The sequence below is a fragment of the Numenius arquata genome, chromosome 5, assembly GCF_964106895.1.
Source record: "Numenius arquata chromosome 5, bNumArq3.hap1.1, whole genome shotgun sequence".
NCBI classification, from domain to species: domain Eukaryota; kingdom Metazoa; phylum Chordata; class Aves; order Charadriiformes; family Scolopacidae; genus Numenius; species Numenius arquata.
The window spans coordinates 55,101,338-55,118,520 of record NC_133580.1 but is presented as its reverse complement, the minus strand read 5'-3'; the positions used below and the strand labels follow the sequence as shown (position 1 = coordinate 55,118,520).

Here is a 17,183-nt window from a genome sequence, read left to right as displayed (position 1 = left end):
CAGCCGCTTGTCAATTAATTAATTAATTAATTCCCCAATTTGCCAATTAGTGTCTTTCTGTCAGGGAGAAGGCAGTAGAACCCTTTGTCAAGTTTCCTTTAAAACCACCAATCTTCTATTCTGCAGAGATATGGAAGCATCTCTTATCAGCGCAAACACAAGCACAACGCTTCCTCAAAAAATTACACTCCAAGCTTATTAGACGGACAGAGTCTTAGGGCAATACACGGGAACAGCAGGGCAACACATAGCTGCACGGTATACAGAGCTTTCACCAGATCAACCCTTCAGCTTGCACCAATTCTTTTTTTAAACAGCTCGAAGGAGAATTCCCAGAGAAATATGAAGACAATGATGTAGCTGCGCATGTAGTGTGGGCAGCTTCCTTCAATCACAGAGGACAGCACAAGAAGAAAACAATACAGGGCTCATTATTCAATCTGTTAAATTATTCTGTGTTGATGTGGGGTTTCTTAATGCAAAAGATATTATATATCAACTATGTAAGATACATTGTAGCCTATTAATATATATAAAACAGTATTTAAAACATCCTACTTGTCTAACATTTATTATCCCTTGATATAAGCATTTATATACATTGGAAGGCTACTGGTCTATTTGTCTAATAAACAGACCACCTATGTACCTACTGGTCTCTGGACAGTATTTGGTCAAGTTGCTGTATCATATTTGACTAACAAGACAGGAATCATGCGAACAAATGGATATTCCAGGTCAAGGACTTCAAATCCCAAGGTACTGTGGAAAACTACATTATATCCCCTCCTCCCCCTTATATAAGCTAACCAGCTCCATCTTAAAGACAGTCTTATTCCACTACTCCTAAGGGAAGGCTGTTGCAGACTTCTATGCCTCCGTTGCTTAGGAACCATCTTTTCTAATTTCCAAACTAGGTTTATTCTTGGATAGTTTATACCCATTTGTTCTCATACCTCAAGCTTAAGCTCTTTTTTACCCACCTGTGTTGTTTCACTCGTATTTTATGTAAATAACAACCTCTTTCATGCTTTGTTTTCCCAGATCAAACAAGACACTCCAAGTCCCCCTCACGGAGCAAATTCTCCATTCCCTTAGTCATTCTAGGAGTCAGTCCCATACCTCTTCCAGTCCAAATGCCCTTTTTACTTGATGATGGGTGATAGGACTTAGACACACTATTCCAGATAAGCTTTCACCAGTACCAGAACAAGTCAATACCACTTAACTTCTTTAAAGGAAAATATTAGGAGGACAACAACAGTATACTTGTTATCCTACTTCTTTTCATAGTTGCTAACTTTGACAGGTTGCTCATCCTGAACTTCAAGGATAAGATCATCTTCATTTTTTTTAGTGCTATTAAATATGACTCCTTTTTCTACTGGTCATGTCCTAAGGTCTCAACTTCGTTCCGTGCAAAACCTTCTTTTCTATTGATGATACTTGGCATCTGATGAGAAGACACAAGATTGGCATAAGAAGTAGGAATGCATCAATGTTTTTAATGAAAACACTAAGTCTTGAAATGGACCCTTGGCAAATTCCACTACTAACATACTTCCAATGTATCATCTTCTGGTCTTCCAGTTCTATCCACACTCGACACATCCTGTCACCATTTAAAAATCAATTTTCACTGAAATGTCACTTTAGTTTTTACATGGAATCGTATTACGCATTGTATGACTGCTAAGTTAAAACAGGTCATCTCTAACACTGTATCCTCTCCAAGAAATCAGGTATCTTATAAACAGTCTTTAGATTTCTCTGACAAAGTCTTCCTCTGTTAAGAGCTGTATCACTTCATACTCCATTTTTCTCTTACCTCCACGTGCAATAGCTTCTCTTTCTAAATTTAAACAAATCCCTAAATATTAAGGTCACACTAATGATGCAAAGTATCCCCATTCACCTTTTCCTCTAAACATAGTGACTACTTTTGCTGCTTTCCAGCCATCTAATAACTTTCTGCCTTGACATTTAATTACAAATCTTGCAACTGAGCCTGTAATTGCACAGACCACCAACTTCAAAATTCTGGAGTAAACACTATGTAGTCCCCTGGTCTGCACCATTCAAGTCTGACTTTATCTTTATGGAAATCATTTTTATAACCTCACTTCAGTAAGACGTATTTGCCAGTATGCCTGTGTTCAAAACCGTCTTCATTGGAAATTAAGGCAAAATTTTCATGTAGTCTTTCACCTGTATCTAAACTACTTTCAGTCTTATTTTATTGTCCCCATGCTTCCCCTGACAAGACAGGTGATCAGCCTTTCTCAGACTTTCTGCTTACTCCTGATGCTCCTCTTCAAACTGCTATTAACCTTGTTAGATCTTGCATCTCCACTTTTTTGTACATGAAAAAAAAATCAATATTGGTAAGAGAACAAATATTTTATACAATTACCAGAATTATCTGTATTTACTGCTGTATCAGAAGTTCAGCCATGCCAGAAGTAACTGAAAGCACCTCATCAAATAAGCCGTGAATATTGCTGTAAAACTGGAATTGCAAGAACACTCAGATGCTAAATTAAGTTATTGCCTTTGCAATTTGAATGTTCACTTCTATATTTACAACTATTAACAGTTTTTCATAAACTGAGAGAGATGTTTGGGTTTGTTTTTGGTTTTTTTTTTCTTTAGTTGGGCCTTTGTTTGTTTTTCCCCCTAACTGATGTATGCCTAAAACATGACTAAATAGATTAATGCCACACAGGCCTCACCAGAGCTAGAAAAAGAGAAGGCAAGTTAAGGCTGTTTAATTGCAGCTTTACTTCTGATGTTACATCCCAATGAAAAGAAAAAAAAAAAAAAAAAAAAAAGGAGGCAAAAAAAAAAGCAACAACAAAACCTGTATTATTAATATTTTGGTTTGAGAACACACTGCACAGCTATTACAAAACTTACTTGAAGGAAAAAAAAAGCACTGCAGAAACAAGGTTCAAATTTAGGATTACTATAGCAACAGAGAGGAGGGAGGGGGAAATTACCAGATTACTCTCTCAGATCATCAAATCCTTGAAAGAACAAATTTAGATTTGAGTTTCAGTCAAATGAACAGAATTTATCCTATTCATTAATGATTAACATCTCAAAGATTGAATTAAACAAGCAGAAATTGCAGTGCAAGAAGTAAAGTAGCAAATACAAGATTTCAGACTGAATCTCCTCAGCTTTTTCTTCTACCATTAAATATTTGGTATCACAACAGTTCTTCAAACCCATAACTGATAACAAACACATTATTATTTAGGAAAGTATCTAGTCCTGATTAAAGGTCTGCAAAGAAAGAGGCATTCAAAATCTGCCTCATTCTTAAATAAGTGACTCCAGTAGCTACACTACTGAAAATGTGCAATAATGTGCCCTCATTTGACTTGGAGGTGCAATGAATTTCCAGAAATGTAGTTTAGTCATTATAGAACTAACACATTTCAGCAACATATATGAACACAGTAATGACCTAATGCCCTGAAAACCAGGGAAAGAAATAAGTTTAAGCTCTTTAAAAAGGTGACATTATGAAAAACAAACTCAGGATATCTTAAGTAACTAATTGCTCACATCTCATTATGCAATCTTTAGCATTCTTCGAATTTTTGGGTTGTTTCAATAAATGCTTAATTAGCATAATGGACACTATTCCAGTATCAATAAATATCACATTTATGTTAATGACCAATAAAACAGCAAGAAAAATAGTAGTCTCAGTCTCTTTGGGAGACCAGCTATTTTAATACTTTAGCCCACTCACATTAGACAGAACCCCTAATCCATTAAACATGCAGCTGAAGTGGCAAATGCAGCTACAAAGGTTTATTTTTGACGTTGTGAGCTTTGCTTGAGGCAGGAAGGGGTGTCTCTCCCCTTTAGTGGCAAGTATTGACCCATAAAGACTCTAAGCCTCAGGCAACTTTTCCACCAGCCAGAATGTTCAATTAATAAGGCTGCCCTCATAATTTGCAAGACTGCCGAAGTCCAGCTTTTCTGGCTGACATTCAGACTTCAACCATGCTTCCCAGCCTTCTGTTCACCACTTCTGCCTTTTGTTGATCAGCTGCCAAAATACTCTTTATTTTCTGATGGCTGGGCAGGCCACAAAGTTTGAGAGACTACCTTCCTCCAATTTGTGCAGCAAACTGTTCACTATGTTCTCTGCTCTTGGCTCCTCCTCAAGTTGCTGCAGTGAGGGAAAACCGGAGGATACTGGAAGGACTATCATTCCACAACTGTGAAGCAAGGGTATAGGAATCTTAACTGGGGTTTCCTTCTCCCTAAATCAACATTTCCATTAACAGATTGGAATAGAGTCAAAGAAAGTGTCTTAGATCAACAATAAAGACTATGGCAGATCCAGAAGTGGACATCCCACCTATCAAAATCCTTACCTTATGCCGCAATCACAAACACCCTCTCTTTCCAGCACAGAGGCAAGAAGCTCTGTATAAGATGATCCATATAACTCAGCAGCATCAAGGTTAGCACAGGTTCTAAAGCAGATTGAAGTGTGAAAAACTTAGAGGCAGATATTCATTTACAAGTAGCAGCAACCAAAGAGAACAACAGGATGGTCCTCACTGAGTCCAAGGCACAGAAGTCCACCACCTTCCCTTGAAATATGAACAACATAATAGCTTTCCCTTAGATTAAGCATGTATGTTTATCTCCCTCTCCAGCCAAGCCGCGTAAGATTCACTTGCTTTGGGAAAGATCTAAAGAATTTACTCTTTTTACCTAAATCGCTATATAAGCAAACAGTAAAAAAAAAAAAAAAAAAAGATTCATTTCCCATTTACAGTTGAGATCTAAGCAAACATCTAGAGATTATTATTAATTTATTTTTCCTGCCTATTAATAGATTCAAAAATAACTTAATACTGTACCACAAATGTTCTACATAACCAAAATTTTACTGTAGACTTCTGGCCACCAACACTTTATGAAAAATAGATAACAAGAATGAACATCCCTTTCCTGACATCCTCATCCTTAATTCACTCATAAAGATATAAAATTGTTCTGAAATTCTTCCAAGTTCCATAACTTCCAAGTTATCAGTTATAACCAAAATTTACTAGAGTATCTTTGATACTCTTTTACTAGAGTATCATCACCTAATAAATTTTAGTTTAAGTCCATGAGGGAAGGGAAAAAAACCACCCAGAAAACGCCACACCTTGCTATGTATGCTAGTAGACTTAAAAATTACATCCACAGTACGGAAAGAAAATTTACTTTGGAATCAAAATAGAATCTTGCGCTGTACACTGAATCTGTTATTCAAATCATATGGAAACTCAAAGTGACATTTAAAAATGAAGCAACACTTCAGTTGCATAGAATTTTACCTGACAATTGTGAAAAACTTTTCAGTAAACTGAAAGCACCTAGAGAAAGATGACAGAAATAGTGAAAAATTATTTCCTGCCAACTGAAGTCTCCTACGCTTCCCTATTGATGTTTTTATACCCCAACTCCTCATGTTCGTCTCTACATCCTGCACAAGTCCATCCTTGTTCTTCCCTTCACCTGAGCACTGGCCCCCCCAGGTTGGCAAAATACACTGTGACTAGTTCAGAGGTACCCGTACCCTGACGGGCAGGCAAGCGTGTAACAGCTACACAGCCAGATGCTCCTGGTGCTCAAAACAAATAAGAAGCCATGCCCCTCTTAGCATGGGCAGGTTTGGGGGGTACTGTGTGTGGCTGAAGTCACCATTTTCCTGTCAAATTCAGCTGAATGTAGCTAATAGGTTCAGAAGATTAAGAGAAAAATAAAGTAAGTCCCTTTAACTGTGGAATACATTAAGCTGTGTTGATTCAAGATTACTGTGCAAAGCTATGTCAGACAAGATTTTTTGGAGTGAAAAAAAAAATCCAAGTACGCCGTATCTCTCAGTTAATGCACAACAACAGCAATGTCTTATTTTGCTGAATTTTAGATGGAATGGATGTTTCACATACTTTATAGATTTTTTCAGCAATATTCTGTAGTGACAATACCTAAAGAAATTGTATCATCTGTTAAAAGAAAACTAAACTTAAATTATGCCTTATTCTTTATCTCCAGTATCACAATGCAGGAACAGTAACTTTAGGCTCAGTAGTATATAACAAAAACAAAACCACACACAAAACAAAAAATAACCACAAAAACACCCCACTAAAAAACCCACAGAAGACAATCTTCATGGGTGGAGGTTTTCCCAGACATTTGCTGGTTTAATCTGGCATTAGCTATATTAAAGCTGAAATCATGTATCAGACATCTCAAGATTCAAGATCTGAAACAAGACAGAGATAAAAAGCATACAAAGCACCACAATAAGAATTTGAAATTTGTACATACAAAACAAAAACAAACCCAAAATAAATGCAAATAAGTTTCTATGGCTGCAAGTCAAGTTACAGTTTTTAGTCCAAAATTGCTTTTACACGTTTACTGATTCCAACCAAAAACCTAGACAATCTTAGGTACAGTAATTCGATTTTCTCCTCATCTTCAGTGCATAAATGTACCACAACTTAACATTAATCTACTCATTTGATGTGCAAGTATCAAAGATACCATAAAGTGTTACTGATTAACTGCATTTACTGCTCACTCTTTCCATGACCCCTTTTCAGCAATTCAATTAGGTATATAAAAGAAAAAGAAAAATCTCAAAACTCTGAAATATTTTACTCCTTTCAGATTTCATGAGTCCAGATCTGAAAACCACGTAACATATGGTGTAAAGATCAGTAATTTTAAAAGACAAAACTCAATACATTAGTCAATTAAAAACACAAAGGACATTTGATCAGTCTAAAGAGCATGAAAACCCCAAATCTCAGTTTTAAAGAGTAGCTCTTAATAGAGAATCATAGAGTTGGAAGGGACCTTAAAGATCATCGAGTTCCAACCCCCCTGCCATGGGCAGGGACACCTCCACTAGATCAGGTTCTAAAATCAAAATGAAATGTGCTTTCATGTATGTTGATTTTTAATTAATCTGCAGGGAAATCCACTCAAATAAGCAATAGTTAAAAACTCTTTTTGATGCCCCACTTGCTAACGCAACTGATCTGAGGCTGAAAGGCTGATCTTTCACTGAAAAATAATTGTACCAAACAGAGCAGCCCGAGATCATTTCTCAAAATGCAATCTAATAAGCAAGGTCAAAAGGAGGAAGTCAGGAAGGTGCTGAAGAAATTGTTACTCCTGTTTGGCTATGCCTTCAAGGATGACATTTTCAGTTTCTTCTTAACAGTCAAAGAATCAATCCAGAAAAGCCAGCAAGCATACATGCTGATCAGCCAGCTTGACTAGTAGCAGTTATGCAAATCCATCATCCACTAAAACCTAATTTGCCCTGAAAAGAAGAACAGTTAGACTTCAAAATTCCCCAAAAGAGCAGTAGTACTTAAACTTCATTCAAGACGGGACTGTTGGTTAGAATGTTAAACCAGAGCTCTCATGACAAATGACATCATCTTAGCTTACACCTGATTTGAAAAAGCAGTAGTTCTAAAAAGGCTGTTTTTCCTGGAGTCTCTGCCCTTACAACTTTTGCAGCTACTAACCAATAAAATTTCTGAACTGACAAGACCACAGTAAACAACATCCTCTGACTGGTGAGGAAAGAAACCAAGTATTTGCCTCAATTTAACTAAAGATTATCAAGATTATTCTCAATAAACAACAGATGCTTACTAAGATGCTAACAAATGTTATCATAAAGTTATATAGAACATTCCATTACATTACTACAGAACCCTGTTATTGTACAAACAATACTTCAAAATGATAGGAAAAGTAACCATAGAAAAGGTGTGAGAAACTGGATGCGAGACAGTAATTTTAAAGTAAAAATTATCACATATCAAAATATCTGTATAACCAGTACTTTTAAAGCATTACTACCTCTAATGAAAAGAAGCTTTCCTCAGAAAATAAACTGATTTACATGATTCATACTTTACACCTTTCTTAAATCAACAGGTTTGTACAGCTACCATTCTCAGCCCTACCAAAAAGGAGTATTTTTGAAGAGAAATGTGGAATAAGTGGCAAGAGTAGGTAATTCCTCTTATTCCCCTGAGAAGACCAATTAAATTATATGAAGGAAAATTGCAAAACACAGGTAATCTATGAACTTCTACTATTTTTAAAAAATACCTGCTTTTGAATCTGTTAATATAGAAGATCTATAATTTAACAGAAGACTTTTACACAGGCTCCTCAGCAGATGTCAAATGACCTGCACAACAGAATCAGCACTTTATACTTATATTTGTATCTGCTCACAATCACTTTTTAAGTATAAAGCACCTATCACTCTACAAGTGTCTAAGAAATACTGAGTTACTGTATGAATTACTAACACAGTGCAATTTTAGCAATTGCTTTCTGCCATGCAGCATGGTCCAAGAGTAAATTCTAATTTAAAAGCCATCAAAATCAGAAATTTAGCATTATTTTTTACTCCATGTCCTCATGCTTCAGGTGTCATCACTGCACAACCGAAGCAACACTTCTCTGATACGCTCTCCTTCATAAAAGTAGTGGGCAAGTTTTGTTACTATGAATTTTTCCCTCAAAGCAGGACTGGCTCATTTGCATAGCAAGTTTGGGATTTACAAATTACTCACTATTCACGACTGCTACTGTTCTTAGTTATCTAAGAAAACTATTTCTAAAACTCAGAAAAGCAGTGGGTACAAGATTTACTGCCTCCTCAGAGTTAGAAAGCACTCATCACATAGAAGTTGTATGCTTACTAGCCATCAACACACTAAGCATCCCTCTCCTAGTTTGAAACCTCCGGTTGCAATATCTTATTCTATTTTTTAACAAATTGACTACTTCAAATTCAGCTTTTTCCTCCTATAGCAAGTCTCAGAACATTGGGTGAAGCAATTTGGTAAAAGCACTTCATGCTGTGAAGCTACCCTTCAAAAACCAAGACTTGAATGGGGCAGAAATAGCTGTATCCCTACTCCCGTGAAGGTCTCTCGGTGCTCAAATGGGTTTGTCCACATAATCTCATCAAATGATCCAATTCCGTACATGCAAAATAACATTTAATATCAATGGTGAATTTCAAAGAATGCGAACAAAGTTGAGTCATTTTCTGTTGGAGACATCTAAAAAGAACTGTCACAGAAAAACAGTGATTCAGTAAATGACCTTCTTCACTCTACAGCATTAGTGAACCATACTCTAATGAACTTACTGGCACAACACACCAGCAGAAGCGCTCGTTTCAGATGAAGCACAAATGTTCATATTTCTCACACAATTTTCTAATAGTCAACCATAAAAAGAAAACACTCAGGCAATACAACACATTTTGGCTAAAAAGCCCTACCCTCAGCATGGAGCCTCATATAGATAACAGAACCCCAGTAAAACTACAAGATACTTAAACATGCAAAGTAGTGCACATATTATTGTCTTGCTACAACAGAGACATAAAAACTTGCAATTGCCTCTTCCCCAAAACTCTCCTAAGAAAATCACCAAGTTTAAATTCTGTAATTAAAGCAAACTATATAGAACGTTGTTTATTTGAGATTATTTTTACATGATCGCATCAAATCTGCTCACTGAATATAAATAAATACCAAAGCCACCTGCTCCAGAAGTCCAGTCAATAGTTGCATTTCCTCTCACTTATCATACAACAGCTCTAAAGAGAATATTTCCCTATTGAGGTACAGAATCGTTACGTCAATCAATTTAATACAGAAAAATGGAAGCCTACTTTAAAAATAGTTTGTATTTCTTTATTTCTAAAATCACTTCTTCTGTTCCATAAAAAAAGAACCAATTTGCAGCAGTTAAGAACTGCCGAGTATTCCGTTAGCACTTTCAGTCACGTTACAAGATCCCAGAGCTGTAAATAGCCTGTACGCATGGAGATACCTGTAGCTTTCAGCAAAGCATACAGAAATTATCTAGCAGTAGCTGCAGTTTGAGAATTTGCAAGCTAAAGGTAGATGTGTTTTGTAAAGCTCCGTATAAAGACATAAGTCACCATGCAAAAAGAGAATACTTTTGGTAGATGGTATTATGATCTATAGCAACTTTCCAGAAAGCAGAGAATAAAACAAAACCAGCAATAAGCTTACACCATCAAGCTACTGCAGTAGCTCATGAAAGATTTAAACCAAGTGCTGTTCCTAGCCCCCTATCTCAGTACAGCCACGGATATTTTTCCAGCTTGACTGGATTTTCCCCCTCCCTAATTGCTAGTTTTAACTGAAGCCAACATAGGTTAAGAAACAACCTTAAATGCAGCATAGAGGCTGTGCAGTAATTACGTGCAGAAAGATGTGACGTTTCATATCAAAAGCAGACACTAGAATTACTAAAATATAGATGCCCCTTCCAGCAGAGGAAACAAAACAACTGCCGGTCTGCTGCTGGTACCCCGCCAATCAATAGCACCGCACAAACGCATCACATCGCCTCCTCCGTTCCTACGTCCTCTGCGGACGATTATTTGGACACTCTAATGCCCGCATTTTGCCAAGCATAATCGGCAGGTCACCTCACAGTCTAGAAGCAGGGACAGGTGTAGCAGAAGGGCGGCGGGGGAAGAGCCTGCAAGACGCAATCGCTTGGGTGCAGAGGAGATTTAAACGCCGAGCGGCCGCTTCCTGCGGCGGCGGGAGCATCCCACCTCGCTGGCCCCGGTGGGCACGGGCACAGGGACCGCCTCTCCTGAGAGGGGGCTGACAGGAACCTGCCCCTCCGGCCCCGAACCGCCCCCGCGGCTCAGCCCCCATCGCCCCATCCCAGCCAGCGGCTGGTGACCACCTCCCTCTGCCCACCACCACCCAAGGGACCCGAAACCCGCCCTCCCCGCCCCAGCCCCTCACCGCGGCCACACTGCGAGCAGCGGGCGGCTGTTTTTTCCACACACACCCCTCTCCCGCCCGCTGCTTGTTTTCAAGGCAGAGACAACAAGCCCTCTCCTCTTCGCTCCCCACCCCCGCCGCCCCGGGCTAAACAAGCCGATTCCAGCGTCTGCGCCCCCGCCTCGCCTCGCCTCCCCCTCCTCTCCTCTTCCCTCCCCTCCCCGCAGCGCCCGCGCCCCTCCGCAGCGCCCGCCTCCCCCTCACAGCCTACCCGCCGCCAACGGCGGCGCACCCGCCCCCGAAGACCGTTAACGGCTGCGCCCCTCGGCCGTGCGCGTCCCCCGCATTCCTCTGCCCCTCCCCACCTACGGGCCGTTACCGGCGGCCGCCCCCTCCGACTCCTGCGCCTCCCGCCGCCGCCCCCGTCGCCCTCCGCGGCAGCGCTTACTCGAGGCCAGATGAGAAAGGGCGGCCGGAGAGAGCGGGAAAGAAGGGGTCGCTGCAGACAGTCCCCCCCGCTAAGCCTGTCTCCGCCGCCGCTGGCCCCAGCTCCGCCTCCCGCCGCTCCCGCCTCCCCCACAGCCACCGAGCGGCCCCAGCCCCCACCTGACAGGGTGCGGCTTCCCCCGGCCGCAGGCCAATAACCGCGCCGCCCATTGGAGGGCGCACGCTCGGCGACTAAGCCGCTCTCCCATTGGCCCGCGGTCAGGAGCGGAAGGGAGGGGGGAATGGCGGCGGTTGGGGAGGCGGGTTGCCTCAGCTGGGGCCGCACTTGGCAGGTCGTGGGGCTCCGGCCGGCGCTGGGCGATTCCCGAACGAGCGGGGAGAGGCTGAGAAGAGCCCCCCGGCGGCGGGAAGGGGTTTCTTGTGGAGCCGGAGCTCCTTCGGAAAGGAGCGGCGCGTCGCCTGGGAAGCTTATCGTGCAGCAGGCTGGGAGATAGGGGCAGAAATCAAGTAATTGCCAAGGAAGCGTTGCGATAAAGGGTTCTCTAACACGCAACCGTGACGGTATCTAATCGCTGGAAGCTCAAAGCAGGTCAAGATCGATCCAGAAGCGCAGATACCCAGTGAGAGGAGCCAAACTTGAGAACTGCGGTGGTGGGGGTTAGAGACATCTGTCAAAACTGAAGGTATTTAAGTCAGTCGAATATCCTCCGGATATTTCATTCCAGGCTCATGAGAGGTTATATACTTGATTCAGGAAGCGTGCAGAGATGTTGTATTGCTTGTATATAGGAGGCCTGATTAGATCTTTATAAATCATGCCTTTAGATCTTCTAAATCTTTTGAAGAGCTGTGTGGCTAGTATAACACCACAATTTGTTAGTCACTGCAAATAAAGCACCAACTGTAAAGTTAACTTGTTCTGTTAGCCATCTTAATTTTTTGTACCTTTTTATATCATATCATTTTTAGATCACTTTAAGACTGCTGCTTCTTTTTGGTAGCTGTTGTATAGAACAGCGCCTGCGTCAGGCCAAAGGAAGAGTTAGGGGTCTGGGAACGTGCTTTCACAAACACTGAACTCTTCTCCTCTGCTGTCTGTACCCCTCACGCCAAAGTTACCTATATGATCAGAGAAAAATAGACTGCTGCTCACAGAACCTGATGGACGCCTTTAGGAGCCATAAAGATCTCTCCCTTGGAATATGGGAGGAATCTAGCCTGCTCCAACCACCTCCACTGAGTAAACACAGACCACTTACCTAGTTCATGCTTTCTGGCAAGTAATCTTCATTTGTTCACTGTTCAGACTGGAAAGCCAGGCCATAGAGATATACGTAACCTTGTATGTGAATTCAACCACGAAAATTGCGGTTTAGTTGTCAAGTGATGACAGAATGATTATGGCACATCTGACAAGACAACACTCCTGGACAGAGGTCTGGTAATCAAAAAACATCCCACAATAGGACACATACTAGTGTAATTACTAATAATTAGCAAATCATGTTTGAACTTTTTTTGGTAAGGACTATTGTTGTAAGCCTAAAATATTAAAAGTCGCTTCACCTGTCTAGTGCTAAACCCCATTAAACCCGGTGGATGTGCTTACATACCAGATAGCATACTTTTGTCCTTGTTCAAAGTCTAATCAAGGAGATCTGCAGGTGCTCCACACCTGCAAGGTATAGCCACCTGTCTCGCATGTTGTCTTCCCCTTGAGTAGAGACAGTAGATGGCTCTCTGTCAAAACTCCCCTTCATCTTGGCACCTCATTTACCTCCCATTTCTTTCCTCACCATAGCATTCAACACATAAAGCTCTCTTTCTTCTTGTCTAGTAAAGTCAATGGGAGAATGGTTCCATGTTAAAACTAACTCAGCAAAGAAATACGGCTTTGTTTTAAAAGGAATGGCTGTCCTGTCCAGCTCGGCGCATGCCTGTAAGACCAGCAGTGCCAAGAGGGAGGGGGACATTGAGGACAGCAGCAGCGCCCAGGGACTGGGGGAGGACAGGGTCATTTCTTCCAGGAGCAGTGCAGGCTTAAAGTGTTTGTATAACTACAGGGTGTGGTGTCACAAGCCACTTACACTGATCAAAGGATGCATTTTATCATCGCACCTGCTCGCTCTAATGGTGAAATGCTGCAGAAGAGTGCTGTTCCTTTACCCATCTCTTCTGCTCTCCTACCCTGTGATCTGCCCAAGGTCACAGGTTCTGGCTGTCCCCTTCCAGCCTTCCCCCACCCCTTGCATCATATCCCATAATCGTGAGAGCAGAGAAGATGATTGTTTCACCTGGCTAATCTGATGGAAAAATCGGAAGGGGGGGGGAGGGGAGAGGTAAGGGAGGGGGCAAAGCCAGCTTTCTGCTCAATCAGGCAACTCAAAACAACTCTCTCTGCAGCCCAAGACTGCTACAGCCGATGTGTGACGGTGTTAACCTTGCCTGTTCAGTTTTTGGCCTGCTGAGGCTCCTGAGTGCCTCTACCCAGCTGCAGGAACAGCACTGCTGGTGCAAAGGCAGAGGTAGGACTGCATGGGTAGAAACATAAGGGAGGGCACACACATACTAAAGCAGCGCACAGTGCTGCAGAAATGAGGCATCAAAGACAGTCTGAAAAAGCACTTCTGCAGTATTTAAGACATGAAGAACTTGTCTGCCTGTGGCAATTCTTACCAGCTGTGTTCACAGCATTACAGCTACAACCAAAGGTACAATATGAACCACACAGTATTTTTCAGCTTGTGGTATCTGACCCCTTCAAGATCTTTGCACTGCTGGTGAGGGGCCTGGGAAAACGACCAAGACAAGCTCATTGCCAGGAGGCTTCCACTTGCTGTGTGCACATGTGCACGTGTCCTGGAGAATGGTTACTGGCCCTTCAAAAAGCAGGCAAATACTGCCACGTATTTACAGACAGGACCATGTCCCCACAAGAGGTGTCAGAACGCGGTACTGTTCAGGCAGTACAGGTGTTCCAGTTGCTGCCTCATCCACAGAAAGTTATATTCCTTAGGAGGCTCAAGCATCAGCAGCACTAGACTCAACTTACATCATACAGCCTGAAATAGAAGAGTCAATGCAAATGTATTAATTTACAAATTATTTTAGTTTGGCTTTACTAGGTATCAGAAAGATAATACTGTACAATTATTTGTACACAGCTGATCTCTTTACCTGGCATTAGCACTCCTTGATGGTCAAACTGTTGACAGCTGCCTGTGAGAAGCACAATACTAGGTTGATGTCACAAATCCGGGATGAGGACATTTATCTTTTTCTTTATATGGGGTGCACTCATCCCACATAAGCAGCTCCAGGTCCGTTTTCTTACCTGTAAACTGGGAATGATAGTATCAAAATAGATCGTTCCCTCTTGACCTGCCAGAACCGTTCTGTCCATCCTGACAGTCTGTTGATTGGGCTGGATTTCCTTCCCTACTGTCATCATTCGTTTCCATCTCACGCAAGCCTTTAACTCCGTCTTGGACAAAGTTCTGGTTCCTCTAAATACAGCAATGCCAGCACGTGCATTCCCTGCTAGTTTTGCCACGGAGCCTTCAAAAGAAGAGTCTTAGCATTGCAACTTCCTTATCAGGTGCCAGCAAAGTAAAAGGCAGTCCCTGATGGGTCATACCAGACGTGGAGCTGCGGGAGGGTGTGCGCAGACAAAAATATCTGTACAAAATACCCCAAGAGCAGCCCTACAAGCGCCGTGTGTCTCACTGGCACCCAGGACCCTGCTGGTGCTGGTACAGGTGAGCTTATCCCCATGTAGCACTACTACTGAAAAGCTCATGAGGGATTCTTTGAAATTATTGAACCTAAATGCCTTTTTAAAAATGATATAACAGGTTATCTTAATTTCAGCTGTGTATAACAGCATTAATAGTATCTCATGGCTTATGTGTAGTAAGGTCAGTCAGTGTAGGTAAAGTACTAAGAAGTACTATTAGAAGCTTTTTTTTTGTCCCAGCTGCAATCATATTCATCACAGGAGGGAGCTGCTTTTTTTGAATTTTACTGATTTATGTAAGGAAGCAGAACTTTCCCAAGGGTTTGAAAATAATATGTAGAAACAATCTTTAATGTATATATATCCAAGAAACATTTGATGGTACAACTGCATGGAGAAAAAAAATAAATGTATTCTGGTCTACTTTCATCTCCCTCCACAACCAAACAAAAACTCATCTGCGGTTTATTTGAGCTGAAAAAAAATAAAGTTAAGAGAACGGAAGCAGCAGGTGGGGAAAGGGCAGAGCAGCTGGAATGGGCTGATACAAAATGTTGCCAGATTTTCTACAACCTATTAAACTGAGAGACCACTTTGGCTTTACATTTGAAAACTATGGACTTTATGCTCAGGGGAGCACAGAGAAATTTGTTTACGCTATTGAGATTAACTGTAACTCTAACTTTACGATTCAAACTGGTTAGTAACAGTTTCAACTGAACACAACCAAAGGTGCAGTGATTCTTTAGCCAAAAGGAACTCAAACAATCAACTTTCTTTTTTACCCTTACAACACTCTTTGTGGAGGTCCATGTTTGTTTTTCCAAAATCCTTTTCCAAGTAAAGCCAATTCTTTTAATTGCAACATTTATGACTTCCCATCATGTGCACTCTAGATGTATGTTCCCTGCAAGTTCCTTCTGTGCTAATTCCAGTGTCACTAGAGCTGCCGAGATTGTTTTTAGCTGCTCTCTAACAACACCTTCATCCTTAGTAGTAGGAGAGGGAAAAGTGCCATTAACAGAAGTTAGAACTTTTGAAGAGGTAGGACTTAAAAACAGACCCAGGAGAGTAAAACAAAGAAAGGAAAAAGAAAAAAAGATACCAGGGCAAGTTCAAAGTAACGAGGAGAGCTGAGAAGCGTAAGAAAAATATTTTAAAGTCTTTAAATAGGAAAAAAATAATTAGTCTTGAGAGACCTTTTGTAATATTAGAATATCAAATTCTGAATTCCTTTAAATCACATTTAAAAAGGCTCATTTTCAGCAGTACTCCCACGGTTAGGGCGCGGCTGGCATTTACTTGGAAAAATAAATAAGCATAAATATTAGCACAGTGTAAATTAAAGCACAATGTAATCACTATAACAGACAGTTTGTGAGGCCACACCTGGCACATCTTTCCTTATTCATCCGGTAATAAGACCCTTAAATAAGTTTACATGGAATAGACCCTTCTTTTCTCTGTACTCCTGTGACACACCTTTCACATCCCTGGCCTTCAGCACCAGTGCAAAACTCCAGCCATGCAAAAAGCTTTCAAGGTCAGACTTTAAGTGCACATCAGCCTCCCAATACAAGAACCAACTGTGCCGAGACTGTACCCAGGAAGAGTCAAGTGTGTCAAAAGGCAGAAAAGGGGGAAAATAAAAGGAGGGTGACAGGATTTCCCCTGGTTTTATATATCCAGAGAGCTAATCTTGCAAACAGTTGTTATCATCGTCATTTCTGTGCAAACCAACTCCAGTAGAGTTACGTTTGCATAAAATTACATTAAAAATGATTTTCTGATATTGCTAAGATTACGTGCCCACTAGGGCCATGTCATGAACCTGAGAGGGTGGATTACAACATCTAGTTAGCAGGGAAGTGGGTAAGGAAGGAGGTACAGGTGAGGGCTAGTAATGACCATCCTGTAATTAAGATACAGGAACGGAAGTCCCAAAAGAATAGATTTTGGGGCTGGCTATGCTACAAAACTTACTATGTACCCTAGAACTGCTGAACTTAATCACTTCAGTTCATGCAGTTTTAAAGTGAGCTCAAATGCTATCTACTCTAGTAAGTTTTACTCGTATTTGTTGTTTGGTATTTTTGTACTTTAAGTATTTATAGAAAAGGAACTATTTAAGGGTTTGTAATCAC

At 41.1% G+C, this 17,183-nt stretch overlaps 1 protein-coding gene across 5 annotated transcripts in view; it reads right to left on the bottom strand.

Annotated features, from left to right (window-relative positions):
- Positions 1-11,490, bottom strand: part of ADD1 (adducin 1) — a 66,966-nt gene extending 55,476 nt beyond the window's left edge. The window contains exon 1 of one of the 5 annotated variants that reach the window (XM_074147600.1): positions 11,463-11,490. The gene's annotated coding sequence lies outside the window, so the exon portion shown is untranslated. Of the gene's footprint in view, positions 1-11,304 lie in introns of all 5 variants that reach the window. The other 4 variants (XM_074147603.1, XM_074147599.1, XM_074147604.1 and 1 more) reach the window with 4 other exon arrangements.
- Between the last annotated feature and the right edge of the window lie 5,693 nt (positions 11,491-17,183).